We start from the raw sequence: 22,599 nt of genomic DNA on the forward strand, positions 1-22,599 counted from the left end.
ATATTGTGACTGGCTTATTTCACCTAGCATAATATCCTCAAGGTTCACTGATGTTATAGTTTATGTCATAATTTCCTTCCATTTTAAAGCTAAACAGTATTCCATTCGATGTGTATACCACATTTTGTTTATCCATTCATCTGTTGATGGACACATGGGTTCCTTCCATATTTTAACTACTGTGAATAAAGCTGACTACAAATGGTGACTGCAATACCTCTTTAAGATCCTGCTTTCAAGTCTTTTAGATATACACCCAGAAGTGAAACTGCTGGATCATATGGTAATTCTATTTCAAATGTTCTGAGGAATATCTATAGCGTTTTCCATAGTGACTGCACCATTTTATAATCCCACCAATGGTGCACAAGTCTTAATTTCTCCACATCCTCACCAACACTTGTCATTTTCTTTTCCTTCCTTTCCTTTTCTTTTTTCCTTTGATGGTAGCCACCCTAATGAATGTGAAGTGGTATTTCAATGTGGTTTTGATTTGCATTTCTCTAATGATTAGGGATTTTGAGCATCTTTTCACATACCTATTGGTCATTCATATATTTTCTTTGGTGAAAAGTTCAAGTTCTTTGTTCATTTGCCTTTTGTTGTTGACTTTTAGGAGTTCTCTCTATATTCTGAATATTAGTTCTTCATCAGACATATAACTTGGAAATATCTTCTCATATTATGCAGGTTGCCTTTTACTCTGCTAATTGTGTCCTTTCATGCATATAAGTTTTAAATTTTCATTAAGTCCATTTGTCTATATATTTTTTTGATACTTCTACCTTTGGTCTTAAAGCCAAGAATTCATTCTCAAATCCAAATCTGTGAAGCTTCTGCCCTATATTCTCTCACAAGAGTTTTATAGTTTTCGTTCATACATTCAGGTCTTTGATCCATTTTGAATTAATTTTGTATAAAGTGCTAGGTAAGGACCTAATTCCATTCTTTTGCAAACAGATATCCAGTTTTCTCAGAACCATTTGTTGAAAAGACTGTACTGTCCCCACTGAATGGACTTGGCACTCTTTTTAAAAAAATTTTTTTATAGTTTTTAATTATTTTTAAGACAGAGACAGAGAATGAACAGGGGAGGGGCAGAGAGAGAGGGAAACACAGAATCTGAAACAGGCTCCAGGCTCTGAGCTACCAGCATAGAACCCGATGTGAGGCTCGAACTCACGAACCACGAGATCATGACCTGAGCCAAAGTCGGACGCTTAACCGACTGAGCCACCCAGGTGCCCCTTGGCACCCTTCTTGAAAACCATTTGATCATATATGCAAGGGTTTATATCTAGGCTCTCTATTCTATTGCTCTATATGTCTGTCTTTATTTCAGTACCACACTGTTTTGATTACTGTAGCTTTATAAGTTTTGAAATCAGAAAGTTTGAGCCCTCCAAAATTGTTATTTTTCAATATTGTTCGGCTATTTGGGATACCCTGAGATTCCATATGAAATTTAGAATGGTTTCTTCTATTTTTGCAAAACTTTTTTAGAATTTTGATAGGGATTGCATTAAATCTATAGATCACTTTGGGTAGTATTGACATCTTAACAATATTAAGTCTTCCTATTCATAGACATATGTCAAACATAGCCATTTATTTGTGTCTTCTTTTTTTCATCATTGTTTTCTACTTTTCAGTTTACAAGTCTTTCACTTCCTTAGTTAATTCCTAAGTATTTTATCCTTTGGATATGACTGCAAATGAAATTATTTTCTTAACTTCCTTTTCGTATTGTTCACAGAGATAAAAATGCAACTTATTTTTTTGAAGGCTCTGTAACCTTTGCTGAACTCATTTATTCTAGCAATATTTTTTGTGTGGAATCTTTGAGGCTTTCTATATATAAGACCATACTCATCTATGCCGAGGAATAGTTTTACTTCTTCCATTCCAATTTTGATGCCTTTTGTTTCTTTTTCTTGTCTAACTACGCTAAACAGGACTTCCAGTATTTCACTGAAAAGAAGTGGAGACAGTAAGCACCCTTGCTTTGTTTCTGATATTAGAGTAAAAGCTTTAACCAATGAGTATGATATTAACTGTGAGTTTTTCATATATGGCTTTTATTATCTTGAGATAACTCCCATGTCTTCCTACTTTATTGAATGTTTTTTATCATGAAAAGGTGTTGAATGTTATTATTTACTTTTTCTGCATTTATTGAGATGACCATGTAATTTCTATCCTCTACCTTAATGAGGTGTTGACTTCTTTTCATATGTTGAACCACCCTTGCATTCCAGGAATAAATCTCTCTTGGTCACAATTCTTTTAGTGTGCTGCTGAATTCAGTCTGCTACTATATTGTTGAGGATTTGTGCATCAATGTTTATCAGAAATACTGGTCAGTAGTCTCCTTTTCTTGTAGTGTCTTGGGCTTTGTTATCGAGGCAATGCTGGCCTTACAGAATGAGTTAGGATGTGTTCCTTTCTCTTCAATTTTGGGGATGATTGTGTTTTTTATTCTTTAAACATTTGGTTGAATTCACCAGTGAAGCCACCAGGTCCAGAGCTGTTGGGAAATTTTTGATGACTGATTCAAGGTCCTTATGAGTCACAGGTGGTTACTGAGGTTTATGTTTCTTCATGAGTCAGTATTGGTAGGTTTTGTTTCTAGGAATGTATTCACTTCATCTAGGCTATCCAAATCATTGGTATACAGCTGTTCCTAGTATTGTCTTATAATTATTCCTATTTATGTAGAATTGCTAATAACGCCCTCACTTTCATTTTTGATCATAATAATGTGAGTCTTCTCTTTTTGTCTCAGTCCATCTGTCTAAAGGTTGTCAATTTTGTTGATCTTTGCAAGAACTAACTTTTGGCTTCATCAGTTACCTTTATCTTTTTTCAAAGATTTATTTTTATAGGAGTGTTAGCTTTACCAAAAATGCAGAGGAAAGAGGTTCTCATATATGCCCTGACTCCACACATGCATAACCTCTCCCATTATCAGCATCACTCACCTAAATAGTACATTTGTTACCAATAATGTTATTCATCATCTCATATAGTTATCACCTCCTTATGTGTGGTGAAAACACTTAAGATCTATTCTCTTAGCAAATTTCAAGTATACAATACTCTTAACTGTAGCCACTTTCTTGTACATTAGATCACTAGATCTTATTCACACTACATAAAACCTTATACCCTTTGACCATCCCAATTCCACAGTTTATCTTAGGGCTCACTTTTGGTGCTGTACCTTCTATCAATTTGGACAAATGTATAATGACATACATCCATCATTATAATATAGTACAGAATATTTTCACTCCTCTGTGCTCTACGTAGTCATATTTCCTTTACACCCAGTTCCTGGAAACCACTGGGCTTTTTACTGTCTCCACAGTTTTGCCTTTTCTAAAATGTCATATAGTTGGACCCACACAATATAGAGCTCTTTCTCAGTGGCTTTATTTACTTAATAATAAGCACTAAGGTTCCTCCATGTCTTTTTCATGTCTTGATAGCTCATTTCATTCTAATGTTTGAGAATAACCTGTTATCAAGATGTACCACAGTTTATTTACCCGCTCACCTACTGAAGGAGATTAGGGTTGCTCCAAGTTTTAGTAATTATGAATAAAGCTGCTATAATCAGCCATGTGCAAGTTTTTGTGTGGATATGTCTTTTACTCCTTTGGGTAAATACCAAGAGGTAACAACTCCTGGATCATATGGTGAGAGCGTTTACATTTTTAAGAAATAGCCAAACTCTCTTCTAAAGTAGCTTTATGCCATTTTGCATTCCCACCAGCAATAAATTAAGAGTTCTTGTGTTCCACATCCTAGTTAGGGTTGGGTGTTGTCAGTGTTCCGGATTTGGGCCGTTCTAGTAAGTGCAGAGTGATATCTCATTGCTTCTATTTCCATTTCCCTGATGACATGTGACATGGAGCATCTTTTCATATGCTTATTTGCGATCTGTAAATCTTTGAAGAGATGTCTGTAAGGTCACTGGCCTATTTTTAAATAAGGGTTGTTTTCTTATTGTGGGGTTTTAATAGTTCATTGTATCTTTTGGATAACAGGTTTTTTTAATACTTTATTGTCAAGTTGGTTTCCATATAACACCCAGTGCTCATCCCCACAAGTGCCCTCGTTCATGCCCATCACCTCCCTTTCCCTCCACCCCACCCCCATCAGCCCTCGGTTTGTTCTCGGCATTCAAGAGTTTCTCATGGCTTGCCTCCCTCCCTCTCCCCAACTGTTTTCCCCCTTCTTCTCCCCCATGGTCCTCTGTTAAGTTCCTCCTAATCCTCCTATACGTGCAAACATATAGTATCTGTCCTTCTCTGCCTGACTTATTTCGCTCAGCATAACACCATCCATCCGTGTTGCTACACATGGCCAGATTTCATTCTTTCTCATTGCCATGTAGTATTCCATTGCATAGATAAACCACATCTTCTTCATTGGATAAGTTTTTAATCAGATGTGTGTTTTGCAAATATCTTCTCCATTTGTGGCTTGTCTTCCCGTTCTCTCCATATTATTTTTCGTAAAGCAGAAGTTTGTAATTTTAATGAAATCGAGATTATCAATTATTTTTTCCATGGATCATGCTTGTGGTGTCTTAAAAAGTTACCACATTGGGAGAGAGAGACCGCGTGAACAGGGGAGGGTCAGGGAGAGAAGGAGACACAGAATCCGAAGCAGGCTCCAGGCTCTGAGCTGCGGGATCATGACCTAAGCGAAAGTCGGATGCTTAACCGACTAAGCCACCCAGGCGCCCCAAATAAAATATTTTTTAAAAAAAGTTATCACCATACCCAATGACACACCTACATTTTCTTCCATGTTATCTTCTAGGAATTTTACAAATTTGCATTTTATATTTAGGTCTGTGACCCATTTTGAATTAAACTTTGTGATGGATATAAGGTCTATGTCTATATTCATATTTTTTCATGTGGATGTAGCTGCTCTATTACTCTTTGTTCTATTGTTTTTCTATTCTCTAGTTCATTTCTCTTTGCTCTAATTTTTACTATTTCCTTCCTCTGCTAGCTTTGGGTTTATGTGTTCTTTCTATTTCTTTAGGTAGTAAAGTTAGGTTACTGAACTGATTTTTTAAAAATATTTTTAAAGTTTTTATTTATTTTTGAAAGAGTGAGCAAGCGTGAGTGGGGGAGGGGCAGAGAGAGAGAGGGAGACACAGAAACTGAAGCAGGCTCTAGGTTCTGAGCTGTCAGCACAGAGCTAACATGGGGATCAAATCCACAAACCATAGACCATGACTTCAGCTGAAGTTGGACGCTTAACCAAATAAGCCACCCAGGAGCCCAGAGATTTTTCTTTCTAAAATTTTAATGAAATATTTAACTCAATATATTAAAAATATTTCCATTCCAATATGTAATTATTGCATTAAATTTATCATTATTAGATATTTCCTATTCTTGGTGTGAGCTAAGTCTTTAAAATTCAGTATGCATTTGGCACTTAAAACACATCTCAATTCAGACACGTGCTGAATGGCTACATGTATCTGATGGCTACCATATGAGAATGTACAGTTATAGACTGGTTTTGGTTTTTTGATATTTTATTAATAAAAATATTATATATTTAAGGTATACAATATACAATCTGATGTTTTGAAATACATACATATTGTGAAATAATTACCATAGCCAAGACACTTAGGTTGCTGGAGCCTGATGCAGGGCTCAAAATCATGAACCATGAGATCATGATCTGAGCTGAAGTCAGATGCTTATTTGACTGAGCCACCCAGGTGCCCCAACACTTGTTATTTTTTGTCCTTGTGATGACAGCCATCCTAGCAAGTGTTAAATATTTTACTGTGGTTTTGATGGTTTTTCTTGGTGTTTAGTGGCATTGAGCACCTTTTCATATACCTGTTAGCCATCTGTATGTCTTTTTTGGAAAAATGTCTATTGAGGTCCTCTGCTCATTTTTTGAATGGGTTGTTTTCTTGACATTAAGCTTTATTGAGTCCCTTACGTATTTTTAGATATTAACCTCTTATTAGATATACGATTTGCAAATGTCTTAGCCCATTCTATAGGTTGCTTTTTCATTTTTTTTATTGTTTCCTTTCTTGTGCAAAAACTTTATGGATGATGTAGTCACACATGTTTATTTTTGGTTTTGTTGACTTTGCTTTTGATGTCATATCCAAGATATCATTGCAAGACTGATATCAAAGAGCTTTTCCACTAAGTTTTCTTCTAGAAGTTTTATGGTTGTATGTTTAAATCTTTAATCCATCTTTGGTTAATTTTTGTGTATGGTACAAGGGACCAATGTTATTCTTTTGCATATGGACAGTTTTCTAAGCACAATTTATTGGAGAGACTGTTCTTTTCCATTGCATATTACTAGCACTTTTGTCGAAGATCAGATGAATGTATATATGTGTGGGTTGATTTCTGGGCTTTCTCTGATGTTCCACAGGTTTATGTGTTTGTTTGTTTGGTTGTTTAATTTTTTTGATGTTTTATTTTAGAAAGAGAGAGAGAGAGACAGGGCATGAGAGGGGAACAGCCAGAGAGATAGGGAGACACAGAATCCGAAACAGGCTCCAGGCTCTGAGCTGTCAGCACAGAACTCCATGAGGGGAGTTCATGAACCACGAGATCATGAGTCAAAGTTGGTTGCTTAACCAACTGAGCCACCCATGCGCCTCTATGTGTTTGTTTTTATGCCAGTACCATACTGTTTTGGTTCCTATAGCTATGTCATACAATTGGAAATCAAAAAGGGTGATACTTCCAATAATGTTCTTCTTTCTCAAGACTGCATTGGCTATTTGGACTCTTCTGTGGTTCCATATGAATTTTAGTATTATTTTTCCTATTTATGTAAAAAATATCATTGGAATTTCAATAAATATTGCATTGTATCTGTAGATTACTTTGGATAGTATGGATATTTCATTTAAATTAAAAAAAAAGTTTTTAATGTTTTATTTATTTCTGAGAGAGAGAGGCAGCATGAGCAGGAAAGGGTCAGAGAGAGGGAGACACAGAGTCCGAAGCAGGCTCTAGGCTGTCAGCACAGAGCCTGACATGGGGCTCAAACCCACGAACCATGAGATCATGACCTGAGCCAAAGTCGGACGCACAACCGACTGAGCCACCCAGGCGCCCTTTTCTTTTAATTTGAGAGTGAGAGGGAGTATGAATGGAGGAGAGGAGCAGAAAGAGGAGAGAGAGAGAGAGAGAGAGAGAGAGAGAGAGAGAGAGAGAGAGAATCCCAAGCAGGCTCAATGTGCAGCTCAGAGCCTGATGTGGGACTCAATCCCACCACCATGAATCCCACCACCATGAATCCCACCTGTGTCAAAATCCAGAGTCAGATGTTCAATTAACTGATCCACCCAGGTGCCCCAGTGTGGATATTTTAACAATCTTAATACTTCCAAATCATGAACATAGCTTTATCTTTGTTTCTTCGTGTCTTCTTCAATTTTACTTCAACATTTTGTTTTTAGTGTACAGATGTTTCATCTCCTTTGTTAAATTTATTCTTAAGTTTTCTTCTCTTTGATGCTATTGTAAATGGAATTTTTTTCTAATATCCTTTTCATATAGCTCATTATTAGTGTCAAGAAATACTACTGATATTTGTGTGCTGATTTGTATTCTGCATCCAATTTTCCTGAATTTATTAGTTCAGTTTTTTTTTACTGGAGTTTTTAGGGTTTTCTACATACAGGATCATGTCTCCTGCCAACAGATAATCTTATGTCTTCCTTTCAGACTGAGTTGCCTTTTTTTTTACTTTCCTTGTCTACCTATCCTAAGACTTCTAGTATTATACTGAATAGAGGTGGTGACAGTGGGCATCCTTGCCTTTACCAGATAGAAGAGGAAAAGTTCAATTTTTCCTGGTTGATTATGATGTCAGCTATAGGATTTTCATAAATGACCTTTATTGTGTTGCAGTAAGTTTCTTTGTATCTATTTTCTTGGGAATTTTTTTTTTATCACAAATGAATGCTGAACTTTGTCAAATATGTTTTAAAAAATGTTTATTTATTTTGGAGAGAGGAGAATACAAGCAGAGGAAGGACAGAAGGGGTGGGGGACAGAGGCAGCAGCAAGCCGAAACAGGACTCAAACCCATGAACCTCAAGATCATGACCTTAGCTAAAGCTGGACTCTCAACTGACACAGCCACCCAAGCGCTCCAGTCAAATACTTTTTTTGCACTTACTGAAAACCTCATGTGGTTTCTATATTTCGTTTTGTTTATGTGGAGTAACATGTTGATCTATATGTATATGTTGAACCATTCTTGCGTCACAAGAATAAATCACAACTGGTCATAGTGTATCATTTTTTTTTGGGATATCTTGTTTGATTTGATTTACTAATATTTTACACAGCATTTTTGCATCTACACTAAACTGAACAGAAGTTCTGCCCTGTAGTTTTCTTTTTTTATGGTGTCTTTGTCTGGCTTTGATATCAGAGTAATGCTGGCCTCATCAAAGCATTCCCTCTTCTATTTTCTGGAAGAATTCTTGTGGGGATGAGTACTGGGTGTTATATGGAAACCAACTTGAGAATAAANAGTAATACCCCTAAGAATTTTTAAAAATCCACTTACAGACCATAAATAAAAGAAAAATCTTGATCTAAGAATGTTAACCATGGGGAAAGTGTACTTGTAGATATTTCTAAGAGATACATATCTAATTCATTAACTCAATTGAACATAAATTACATATTAATATTGAAGGATAACATTTGCACTGTCTTATCTACCTTTTCTGAAAGTTTTGGCCTTTACTGGACAAAAGTAAATCATATTCAATTACAGATGCAATTCTTGAATAAGTTAGCAACATAATACAGATTTTATGATATTGGGATACTCACTTGTGCTTTCCTTTTCAACTTAAAATTTAAAAAGTTTTAAAGGGCAGATTTATTGAGGCACAATTTACATACAACAAAAATTCACTCAAAGCATAAAATTTGATGAATTTTACAAGTTGTACAGACATGTACAAATATTCTTCTCATAACTTAGTTCTCTAATTTAAACCAGTAATTAGCATCTTAGTCCCACCCTTTCCCTGACCCCATGGAATCCCTTTTGCTCAATGAATATATAGGTTATAAAAGCAAATATAGTTTGTTTAATATATTTGCCAACACTGATAATTTCAGGAGATTATATATTTCAAATAAAGCCTAAACTGCTACAGTACTAGTTAATTCAGTATAACATTTGGTTTATTTTTACAGATCACATTAATATATTTTGCAGGAAACATTAGAAAGATTAAAGAACCAATAGACTGATTCATATAATTCTATTTTTTACTAAAAATCCTTATACATACCACTGGCTTCAAGACCAAAATTTGTATCAACAAAATAGAATAATAAAATGTTTGAAGATTTCCACAGAGACAATTACGATATTTAATTAGTAGGTTTTTCAAGTGATTTGAATATGAGCTTTTTATTGTTTTACTCTTTAATACACTAAGGGCTTAAATTTTTTCATTATCATTTGGCTCTATAATTCCAGAAATAATGATTTACTTAAACAGCTGTATGTTTAACAGAGATTTAAAATGCTTCAGCTCCAATCTTCAATCTAAACAGGCAACCTGCCTTGATTTAAAAGACTTGACACTTTCTTTCTAGAATTGTCATATTGCCCAAATTAGCTTATTATTAGGAGCTTTGCTGTTATAAAAAGAGGATAAACATATGCCACAAAAATCCATATCTTTTTTTTTCCTGTAATTATCAGGAGCAATTTGATTTATTTGCCATTCAATTCATTTACCTAGGAAAACCATATACAATGTTCAGGCTACAAATTAAGTATTGGGTGGATATGCTTTACTATACGACAAGTAAAAGCTTGTAAAGAAAAGTAGAGGCATAAAAGTGTTTTTAATGAAAAACATTTACCCGCCTTGGGTAAAAAGTAAAAGTAGCTCATAGCTGCAAAACTTTGTATTAATGCTTAGTGTGGCATACTACTTAATTGAAAGATTCTTAATTAAACATGCCCCACCAAAAAACCTCACCAAATTGCATTTGCCACCAAATGACTAACAAGTACACAACAGTTGGAAACTGTCAAAATATTTTACAGCTCAATTGTAATTACCAACCAAGTCTAAGCATGCCCTGAGTGGGCGTTAACTACATCTTAGGGGATGCAAAACATTAAGCAGCAGTCATGTTTTTTGTGGTTTCTAATTTAAACATTTAAAACTCCCAAACAGCTCCAAGACTTTTGTGGTCTTTAGTGAAAAATCAGCAAAACATCAATACAAAATATAATAATTTATCATTTTCATAAATTGACTAGTGAGAAGCACCTTTTAAAAAATCATCTAGCTTATCCCTTACCATTATAATTGAATATATTGATTATTTGGTTATTTGTCTTTGAAAATGTATTAAGTGATCTTAATTAAGACATAAATGTTTTCTGTCATCCTTATCACAATAGATGTAGCCAAAAATAAATGGGAAGGTGTGATTATGGAGAAATGTCAATATGGAAGTACAGCTGGTGAGTTTCCAGAGGGGAAAATGCAGACATCGTTTGCCATTTGAAGTAGGACAGCATCCAGCCACTCTTCACTCCTCACCAGAAAGTACTGTGGAATATAGCTTAAAGCTATTTGATCAAATATGGTATCTCTTACCAAAAGAAAAGAACTGGGTTAGTTACTACTGACCATAAGCACTGGTGGAATACTACCTTTCACCAGGTATCATATTTATCCACTATTCTTACTATCAGACAGAAATGGAAACCAGAATTTACTAGAGAATATATAAGCTTTATTTTTCTAAGTTCCTTAACTCTGAATTTTTCCTGAGAAATATAAATCAGGGAAGTATTCAAAAAACAGATGCATAAGGCGCCTGGGTGGCTCAGCCAGTTAAGCGTCTGACTTGGGCTCAGGTCATGATGTCATGGTTTGTGAGTTCTGCTGTCAGTGCAGAGCCTGCTTCAAATTCTCTATCTCCCTCTCTCTCTGCCCCTTCTCTGCTCATGTTCTCTCTCAAAAATAAATTTTTTTAAAAAAGCAGATGCATAATGTACTCAGAAGATTCCAGTGTTTCAAATTTGAAATGGAATTATATTATTTAGTTTAAAATACTCTTTAAAATGTAATTATGGTTACACAAGAAGCCTCAGTTATACCTGTTTTATCTTAAGCTGAAAGATGTGCACACAGGTGTTACCTTTTTATAGGAATGAAATATTCCATTGAAAATCACAGGGAAAAAATCTCATAGTAGCCACACAAGTTATCAATGATTTAAGTATAGTTATTTAAATAAATTTAAAGTGCTGTATGGTTCTCAAAAGTACCATAATCACTTAGCGATTAGACTATACAACTAGATGGAATGTTCAAACAGAATTAGAATGCTGATTATTGCCATGTAGTCAGAGTAGCTGAATGGGTCACCTGTTGATAGTGAGAAAAAACGTGTTTTTGTGTTTTTTTTTTTTTTAACAATTTTATACACCAAATACTTGGAAACAAAGTCTGTGGAAGAAATAAATGTACATTCCAGTAATATTATGTAGGCTATTGGTCTCCAACTTTTTATTGCATGCCAATATAAAAAAAGTAGAAAATTCTCCTAGGTATACATTTATGTATTATATACACATATTACTACATACTATAAACATTTGCCACAAGTGAAATTAAAGTTTATTAATTTTGAGAGAGAGAAAGAGCACATTCATGAGCAGGGTAACGGCAGAGAGAGAGAGAGAATCCCAAGCAAGTTCTGCACTGTCTGCACAGGGCCTGACATGGGGCTCAATCTCATAAACCATGAGATCATGACCTGAGCTAAAAACAAGAGTCGGATGCTTAACTGACTCAGCTACCCAGGTGTCCGTCACAAGTGGAAATTTTAAAAAGAAGAGGTAAAGAAGGAGTTAACAATTAAAATATTTTACTTTACTTCTTAATGGTAATAACTGATTTTTCTCTCATTATAAAAAAGAAACAATGTGAAAGAAATGGCTTCATTATTTTTTTAAATCTTGGTTTAACAATTTGAAGGTCTAGTTCTAAAGTGTACACATTCATACCTGGTTTGAATAGCTGTCACCGCTAAAAAAGACACATCACAAAGATACTTAAATCCAAATGCAAAAAGTACATCATTGGCTGTGCTTAATGAATCAGGATACTCAGTTTTCAATCCCATCTACCAATTATACAAAAGATTTTTGTTGATATTCACTTAGATTCTAATTCCTGATGCCAACTAGTTACAGTTAAAACTACGAATAATTTTTATTTGGACTTTAAAACAGGTTAGAAAATGCTGTTTTCAGGTTCTGAAAGTATACTGATATGAGTGAGAGTTTACATAGGTGGCACAGATGTTGTTTTTAGCAATGAAATAACATGAAAATACTTCTGTAGCCAACACTGTATGCTGGCTAAACAATAACCCATCCATTCTCATGTCTATTTCTTGTAAAGCATCAGGAAAAGTCTGGGACTCATAGTCTGGTGACGTAATATGAATGGAAGTTTATAGAAATATGAAAATCGAATGAATATAAGTGGAAGTTTATCTTTCCTGGCAAAAAGAATAAGATGTAAAACTTCCTCTTGCATTTGTAGCCCTCTTTCCACAGGACACCTTCCATCCTCTAGCTGACACATGACCTTCTAATATGTAGATATGTAGGCTAAGTGATGGTACCCATGTTAAGCTGCATATTAAATATTAGTAAAGCTTAATTTCTTTCTTAGATTAAGACATGTAGATACAAGTTTGAATATCTTCTTCCCACATCCAGTGAACTGCCGTGAGCACTCCTAAAAGGTCACACATCTCACTTTCAAAGCCACTATTTAAATAATACAATGGGCTAGATATGCTTAATAAAAACACTTGCAACAATCTGTGACTTGTAATTATCCACATTTCAGACACAAGCTTCACACAGGTTAAGGGACCTGCCCCAAAACAATATAGGAACAGGATGACTAGAAATGATTTTTTATGGATAATATTGACTAGAGAATATTTTTAGGGAATAAAAGTGCTTTTACTCCATTTGCCAAACTGTACTAAATACACATACAGTTAAGCCACAAAAAGAATATGCCAATTATTTAAGGAAGAAATAATAAATAGCCACATTTTTATATGAAAACCTCCATGAGTTAACCAATACTGCATGCTTATATGCTGTGCTTCATTATACTGAATTTGCTACATAGCAATTTCAGGAAGACCTATTTTAATTACTATCAAATAACCTTTTTAAAAAAAAAAAACTTAACAAAACTGTGTCCCTTGGCACTGATCCTAAATAATTATTATGACATAATGTGATCAGAGTGCTAAAATATGCCCCTACACAGTGCTATGGGATCACACAGTAGAAAGCGAAGTCCACAGGGGCACCTGGGTGGCTTACGCGGTTAAGCTTCTGGTTCTTGATTTCAGCTCAGGTCACAATCTCACAGTTCATGAGATGGAGCCCTGTGTTGGGCTCTGCATTGACAGTGTGGAGCCTGCTTGGGATTTTCTCTCTCCCTTGCTCTTTGCCCCTCCTCACCTCTCTCTCTCAAAATAAATGAATAAACATTAAAAAAAAAAAAACAGAAAGAAAGTGATGTCAACAAATACTTCACAAGTGTCATTTGAGCTAGATCTCTGAAAGATGAGCCTGTTTCCCACCAAAGCTCGGCAAAAATACAGAAAATCTGATACTTCTAATGCCTACCCAAATGGATGTCTGACTTACTCTTGATAATTTCCAAGGCAAAACTAGGAACAAAGACAGGTCTGCCCCGTCCCCTGCATCCTTTTTTATTTTAAATATTCATAATGTCGTGTGCTTAAAAGTGGGCTTTGAAATGTGTGCTGCTTACTACTTCCATCTCTTTCTTTCCTACTCCCCCTATCCCCCGCCCGTCTTCAAACCTTGGACGCTATTTACTCAGCTCTCCAGCAGACCTTCAAGATGGCCTTTCTGAAAAGTTGGTATGGTATAACACTGAAGTAGGTGGTGTGTGTGCGTGTGCGTGCGTGTGTGTGTTCTGATTACCTGGTTATAATAGATATACACATTAAAGCCTTTACAGTATCTTCCCTGTATTCCTTCCAAGATTGCAAAGATGGAATGTTACTATTTTATCAGCAAGGTATTAAAACGCATTTACAAATTCTTCTCACTTCAATCATGAATAAACATTTGCTGTCAACAAGTTAAAAAAAAAAAAGTCTTAGTCTTTTGACTAAAGTCAGAGGTCAAGGATAGATCTAGAGATGGCGGAGAACAGCCAATCTTAAATTTTTTGGTTTCAGGACTTTTTTACATTTGTAGAAATTATTGAGGACTCCCAAAGAACTTTTGTTCATGTGGGTATAACTACTAATATTTACTATATTAGAAATTAAAACAGAAACTAATTACTAAATTAATAAAATACTTATTAGTTCTTTTTAAAACTTTACATATTAATGTATCTCTATAACAACAACTATATTTTCCAGAGAAAAAGAGCAAGAAGAGTGACACTCTTTCACATATTTGCCAATGTCTTTAATGTCTAGCTGAATATAAAATAGCTGGATTCTCACATCTGCTATTGTTTTCAGTCTGTTGTGATGTGTTGTTTTGGTCAAAGTAATGAAAATCTAGCACACAGATACATGGTTGGAAAACGGAATTTTAAAAGCCTTTTCAGACCATTGTGGATATTCTTCTTTGATACTATACCAAAACTCGTAAGCGGTGGTTTCTTAAAGGTTAGTTGCTATGTAGAGTCTGAAACCACACTGATAAACTTTACATACTCTGTTAATGTTAAAACCCATTGATCCATCTTGCACTTTGAAAGGATTTTTTATCTATGCATAATTTTGAAACATTATCCACTGGTCACATGGAAAACAGATTCCCTGACAATGTTGACACGTTTTATTGTATAATATTAAAAATAACATTTCTTAATATCATCACCTATTTTTTCAGAAAAAATTTTTTAAGTACTGAGACAATCTGAAGTTCAAAGTGGCAGACAGAAGGCTTCCAAAATTCTTTTTTTTTTTAATGTTTTTAAAAATTTATTTCTGAGAGAGAGGCAGCATGAGCAGGAGACGGTCAGAGAGAGAGGAAGACAAAGAATCCGAAGCAGGCTCCAGCTCTGAGCTAGCTGTCAGCACAGAGCCCGACGCAGGGCTTGAACCCATGAACTGTGAGATTATGACCTGAGCTGAAGTCAGATGCTTAACCGACTGAGCCACACAGGCGGCCCAGAAGTTTTCCAAAATTCTAATTTTTGCTTAAAACCTCTAATTTTATCACTGGTAACAAAACTATCAGTTGTTTCCCTTGAGGTGACAGGATCATTTTGTTCCTTTTTGAGGAAATATGTACCAAATAACCAAGTCTAAATAACCAGTTTGTCAGTCATTCTTTCAAGAAAAAATATTCCCTTACACAGACCCCTAGCCAACCTTATAACCCAAACAATATTCAAGTACTTTCTTTTGATATAATGGTAATATAGCAGCACAAGTGTTTCAGGCAAACTTCCTAACACAGAATATTAGAAGAATGTATACTCCAAGATTAAAATTTAATAAAATGAATAATTTTTACTGTTTCATAAAAACATTCTTAAGTGAAAGTGCCTGCCTTCCTTCCTTCCTTCCTTCCTTCCTTCCTTCCTTCCTTCCTTCACTGAGTCTGCATGGCCATGAAGAATACAATGACTCCTACTAACAATTTGGTGCCACTACCTTAATTCATATCCTGGTACCCATGGGTTCTACCCACCATTTATTTTGCCCAATCTGTGCAAGTATCAGCATAGTGAAAAAAGCAAATAATGTGTTAGTATTATTATGAAAATGTCCTTTACTTCACAAACCCAATGAACTATATATATCATGGAACTCCAGATACCACACTTTGAGAAGAGATAGCAAAAGGATTAGCATGAAGGTAGATGTTTATTCATTTATTCCACTATGTTATTTAATTTGCTAAGGGTGCTAGACCCTTGGTCTTGGTACTAGAATCATCTTGGTGATAAAACAGTCCCTACCCTCTAACAGAGGTAGACCCAGAACTGAAACTAATGGAAACTGAGAGTAGGAATTTCTCACAATATATATTTTTTACATATTCAAATTAAAAGTTTGAATAGTTGTGATTTTATACTATTACTTATAAATACTACCAGAAATCAATGGCAATTTAATGTCTACTGGTTACTTTTAAAAGCTTTTTACTGTAAATCTTCAAAGACCTTAATTTTAATACTGAAGTCAAAACTTAAGAGCTTCCAAGGAATTAGATGGGGATAGAGTAGAGCAAACATAATGCATACCCAATTAATAAATGTTGAATAGTACTGAAAAATTATTTGCACTGCTGGCTCCTTTTCTACTTTATTGGTTTATAAATCAGCAAATAGGCAGGCTCAGGAGTACTCGTGTACTTGACCTTTAGTGGGGAAGAGGCTCCCACTACTATCTGGCAAACTTTTTTCCTTCAGGAACACTATGGGTAGATACTGGAGAAAATGAACACTCCCTTTAATTGTTAGTTATTCCATTCCTATATAATTTGGAGAACAAAGTGCTCTACCCAGACAAGGAGGAAAACAAACCAAACCAAACCAAACCAAACCAAAACAAAACAAAACAAAACACTGGATTTATTGGGACCCTCTAAAAACTAAGTATCTCTACAAGTTAATCTAACATTATATAACTTATGAAGTAGAGATGATTCTGACTGGGGCACCTAGGTGGCTCAGTTGGTTGAGCGTCCAGCTTCAGCTCAGGTCATGATCTTGTGGTTCATGGGTTCAACCCCACGTCAGGCTCTGTGCTGACAGTTAGCTCAGAGCCTGGAGCCTGTCTTCAGATTCTGTGTCTCCCTCTCTCTGACCCTCCCCTGCTCTCTCTCTCTCTCAAAAATAAATACAAACATTAAAAAAAAGAGAGATGATTCTGCCCTCCAACTCTTTAATCATATAAAGTTTATACAGTGGTTTTCAACTATTTACAGCTTCAATATCACAAAGTATATTATTAAAGAACCTAGATGTCAGACAAAACCAATTTTTAAAACCTTCATACCTTGTTCCAGAGAATACATTTATATATGTTTCATCTATGATACAGTTTTAAGAAAGTTTTAAAAAGTACTTGCATTGAAAGTCTTCATAAATTTTACGAGATTGTCACCTCTCTTCTCCAATACATATACATGTTAGATACCTCAGTTCAAGAGCACTTTGGAAACAATGACAAATCTATCAATGACAAGAATTATGAAATATTTTTCTTTTTCAATCCTCACTAATCCTCCTCCTACCTCTACTCTGAGGATTTAAAAGTTGTGAAGGAAGGGAGAAAAGGTTAAAAAAGAACTCTAAGAAAATGGCCTGTTCCTTTTGGGGGGTGTCAGACTGCAGGACAAATGCATTAAGAAAACAATAGTTGTAGTGGCAGCTAATACTCACAGAATTTATTATGTCGAAGGCACTACTCTGAGTCCTTTATATACACTTATATTATTATATTAAATCCTCACAATAGCTTGATGAGATAAGCATTATTATCCCTATTTTATAGATGAACACACTAGGAGAGAGAGAGGTTAAATAACTTTTTATACTCCTTAAAAAAATTTTTTTACATTTATTTATTTTTGAGAGACAGAGAGAGTCAGAGTGTGAGAGGGGGAGGAGCAGAAAGAGAGAAGGAGTCACAGAATCCAAAACAGCCTCCAGGTTCTGAGCAAGCTGTTAGCTCAGAGCCTGATGCAGGACAGGAGCCCACAAACTGTGGTATCATGACCTGAGCCGAAGTTGGACACTTAAACCAAGTGAGCCTCTACTTCTTAAGCAGCAGAGTCTATATACTTGGCAGTGTAATTCCAGATAAAATATACAATTCACTTTGTGCTATGAACTCAGGGGTACCAAGGATCTAAGGGAAGACTCAGTACCCTGAAATATCATTCCTTCTGTAACTGACTCAGAGCTGAAATATAACACAGTTAGAGCCAGGGACCTCAATTCTACTTTTGCCTCAGACATACAACTTGATGAGTTTAAATTATCTTTTAACACACTTGAAAATCAATCTATATCATGGTATTAAAGATTAAAAAGGAAAAATAGCAAGTGATTATCTCTATAGATGCAGAGAAAGTATTTGACAAAATCCAACATCTATTCTTTTTTTTTAAATTTTCTCTTACATTTATTTAGTTTTGAGAGACAGAGGGAGACACAGAATACAAAGCAGGCTCCAGGCTCTGAGCTGTCAGCCACAGAGCCGTATGCAGGGTCTGACCCACAAAAGTAAGATCATGACTTGAGCCAAAGTTGCACATTTAACCAACTAAGCCACCCAGATGCCCCAAACATCTATTCTTCACAAAAATTCTTACAAATTAGGAATACAGGAATGATCTTCAATCTGATAAGGAACATAAGAGAAAGCCTAGTATTATATTTAATGGTGAAGGACCAATTCTTTCCCACTAAAACAGGAACAAGACAAGGAATTCCATTCTTACCTATCCTATCACACATTGAACTGGAGGTTCTAGCTTGTGCAATCAGGCAAGAAAATAAAACTCACCCATATAGGAGAGGAGGTAAAATGAGTTTTATTTACAGATCATTTAAGCATAAAATTCTATGCAGATTACAAAAATGACACTAGAACTAGGAAGTTTAACAAGTGTGTAGGATAAATTACCAACATAAAAAAAAATCAACTGTATGTCTATATGCTACCAACAAATAATTAAGATTTAAAAAAATTACTGACTTCCTTTTCCAGGAAGACAAAGCAGATGGACTTCTCCTATTCCTCCCTCTAAGTACAAACTAAAAACTCTGGACATTATATCAAACAAACATAAAGAGACTCTGAAAAGTGGGGAGAAGGGAAACTGTCTAGGGACTTCAGGACCCAAGGAACAATACAATGAGTTCCCTATGCTTCTTTTTACTTTATATATATCTTAAATTGAAGCTATTGAAGCTAAAGAAGCTGGCAAATCTGAAAAGCCAATGGGCAAGATAAAAGCCCCAACAAAAGCCTACTTTCTCTCACCACAGAACAAGAAAAAGGGCAGCCTAGCAAACAGAAAACAATCAGACAATAACCATAAACTCCAGCCAAACACCACTGTGGCCCTACTCCCACTCATACAAGCAAAGGCAAAGTAGGGAGCCTAGTCTTCCACCATTGCCAGTTGGTAGTAAGAACCCATCACAATGTCTACAAGGAGAGCTTAGACTTGCTCTTGCTTACCTTCACCTGGTAATAGTGGGTAGGTACTTCTTTTCCTTCTTTGCTGGGGTTGTTGTCATTTTTTTGTTTTGTTTTGTTTTGTTTTAGCCATTCTCCTAGGTGTGTGATAATACATCATTGTGGCTTCACTTTGGATTTTCTAAGGGCTACTCATGTTGAGCATCTTTTCATGAGTTTGACATTTGTATATTCTCTTCAGCAGGATGTCTAATAATATATTTTGCCCATTTTCTGATTGGAGTGTTCAGTGTTTTACTATTGAGCTTTGAGAGTTAGATATTAATCTGTTATAGACTCAACTGTGTTCCCCTAAATTTCATATGTTGAATCCCTAACACTCAGTAACTCAGAATGTGACTATAAAGGACCTTTAAAGAGTTTTTATGGTTAAATGAGGTCATATGGTGAGGCTTAATATAATGTGACTGGTATCCTTATAAGAAAAAATTTAGATACACAGAGACACCATACCTATTCAAACACAGAAGGAACATTATGAGGACACAGCAAGAAGGTGGCCATTTCTGCAAACCTAGGGGAAGAGCCTCAAAAGAAACCAAACCTGCAAATATCTCATTGCTTGCTTTCTAGCCTTCAGAACTGTGAGAAAAATAAATTCCTATTGTTTTAGCCACCCAGTCTGTGGTATTTTCCTATGGCAACCTTGGTAGACTAATATACTAGTTGCCTTAGTCGTTAAAGCTGCTAAAACAAAATACCATAGACTGTATGGCTTATTAATAACAGAGATTTCTCACAGTTCCGAAGCCCAGCATGGTCAGAGTGCTGGCATGTTCAGGTTTACTTCTTTCTTTTTTATTAGGATGTTTTTTTATTCCTTTTTCTTGCCTAGTTGCTCAGGTTAAAACTTCTAGGACCATGCTGAATACACGTGATGAGAGTGGCTATCTTTGTTCTGTTCCTGATCTTAGAGGAAAAGCTTTCAATTTTTCACAACTAAGTATGATGTCTGTAGGCTTTTCATATTTGTATAGGCTTAACTTATCACAATCTACAGGTGCTTGTGGTGATAAAAAGAAAATTCCAGATATCCTTGTAGGGGTAGAAATGCTTTATATTTTGACTATATCAATGTCAACATCCTGGTTGTGATACTATATTACAGTTTAGTAAGATGTTACTATTGGGGGAAACTGGATAAAGTGTATAAGAAATTTCTCTGTATTATTTCTTAAAATTGCATGTGAACCTACAGTTAAAGTAAAAAGTTTAACTTAAAAAATTACCATCTGCAGTAGCTTTAAAAATATGAAACACTTGGGCATAAAATGGACTAAAAATGTGCAATACTTGCACACTGGAAACTATAAAACATTGGTAGGAGAATTTTAAAAAGACCCAAATAAATGGAGAGATAAGCTGTGCTCATGAGTTTAAGGACTCAGTTTTGATAAGTAGTTAATTTTCTGCAAACTGAACTACAGATCCAGTACAAGCCCAATAAAAAATTGTCAAGCTGGTTTTAAAATGGACATATATGAAAATGCAGAGAGCCTAGAATAGCCAAGACAATTATGAAACACAGCAAAGTTGGAAGACTCATACTTCATGAATTTATGACTTAGGATAAAACAGTACTAATCAAGACAGGATGGTATTGTGTAAAGGTAAACAAAAAGATCACTGTAACAGAAGAGTCTGGAAACTGACCTACAACATATACAATTAATTAATTTTCAAAAAAAGTATAAAGGCAATTCAGAGGAGAAAGGATAAACTTTTTAACAAGCGGTTCTGGGATGACTGGATAGCCACATGCTAAGAAAGAAAAAGCAACAACCAAAAAAATAAAGATACAAAAACTCTGATCCATAGCTTGCAACATATAAAACTATAAAACTTCTAATGAAAAGATAGGAGAAAGCTTTTGGAATCTTGGGTTAGACAAGGATTTCTTATATACAACACCAAAAACAGGATCTTGTGAATTAAAAATACTTATCTACTTCTACCTGTACTGTTACCACTCTGGTCTCAACCAATCATGTTTTGCCCAGACTACTTTTTCTGTTTCCATTCCCTCCTAGTTCTACCTCTGCCCTGTCCAACCACCTTCACAAAAGTGAGAGTGATCTTTTCAAATAAATATGTGATCATATCATTTCCCTGCTTAAAACTCTTTAATAGAGTCCCATGTTCCTTCAAAAAACACGGCCTTCAAAGGCTTCTTTATTTTGTTGTACTATTATGTTGTACTATTTATCCCCCTTAGTGGGGAATGACATTCCTCAAGTTTGTCAAACTCCTCTAACATGGCAACCATTGTTCTTTTAGCATAAACTGCTTCCTCTTCCCTCCTTCACTATCCTAATGGCTAATCTACACTCAACTTTCAGATCTCTTCCTAAATGTCACTTCTAAAGAGAGGCTTCATATGAAGCCCAATCCTAAGCTTACACCCCAAGGTCTTTATACATGCTTCTTCCTCTGCCAAGGGTAGCTCTTACCCAGTATCTTCATATGGATCATTCATTGACACTAGACCTTCTCAAAAAAATTTTCACGACACTTATTTACAACACCTTCCTTCTGTCACTCTTTAACCTCTTACCTTGCTTTATTTTCTTATCAAATATGAATTTATATATTTTTTTAAGTTTATTTATTTGGAGGGGTGAGGTACAGAAAGAGAGAATCCCAAGCAGGCTCCATGCTGTTGGCACAGAGTCCAATGTGGGGCTCGAACTCATGACTCTTGATATCATGAACTGAGTCAAAATCAAGAGCTGGATGCTAAACTGACTGAGCCACCCAAGCACCCCTAAATTATATTCTTTAATTACTTGCTTATTTATTTGTAATTGCTCTATCTTTTTAGAATGTGAGTTCCCCAAGGACATAGCTGTGTCTTGCTCACTACTCTATCCACATAGCCTGGCATACAGTAGGAGTATAGGACTATCTGGACTTACATGACATGTATAAATTCAGGCACCCAGTCTTATAGTGAAGAGAAATATACAATGAACAGCTGCAATACAGAATATAGGTATGGGAAATGAATGAGAAGCACAAAGGATAGAATGATGATCTTTACTTTGGTGGTGAGGAGAGATCCTCATATAGAAGGAAGCACTTGAGCTCTAAGTAGATGGCTTACATATGCAGTCATAAAGAAAAGAAAGAGAAGATATGTGAAGAGAACTATAAATATCTGAGAAAGAAAGGCCTTCACACAGAATTCAGTGAAGGACTACTCATACATTTCACTTGCTTGAAATATTCCTCTGCCATTTCTAGGTCTCAATTCTAC

The 22,599-nt window shown here is 35.4% G+C and overlaps 1 protein-coding gene across 3 annotated transcripts in view; it reads right to left on the minus strand.

Moving 5' to 3' along the window:
* Positions 1–22,599, minus strand: part of EHBP1 (EH domain binding protein 1) — a 350,991-nt gene that overhangs the window by 111,510 nt on the left and 216,882 nt on the right. The gene's annotated exons all lie outside the window — the stretch shown is intronic.

Source organism: Crocuta crocuta, unplaced genomic scaffold (assembly GCF_008692635.1).
Source record: "Crocuta crocuta isolate KB4526 unplaced genomic scaffold, BGI_CrCroc_1.0 scaffold113, whole genome shotgun sequence".
NCBI lineage: Eukaryota > Metazoa > Chordata > Mammalia > Carnivora > Hyaenidae > Crocuta > Crocuta crocuta.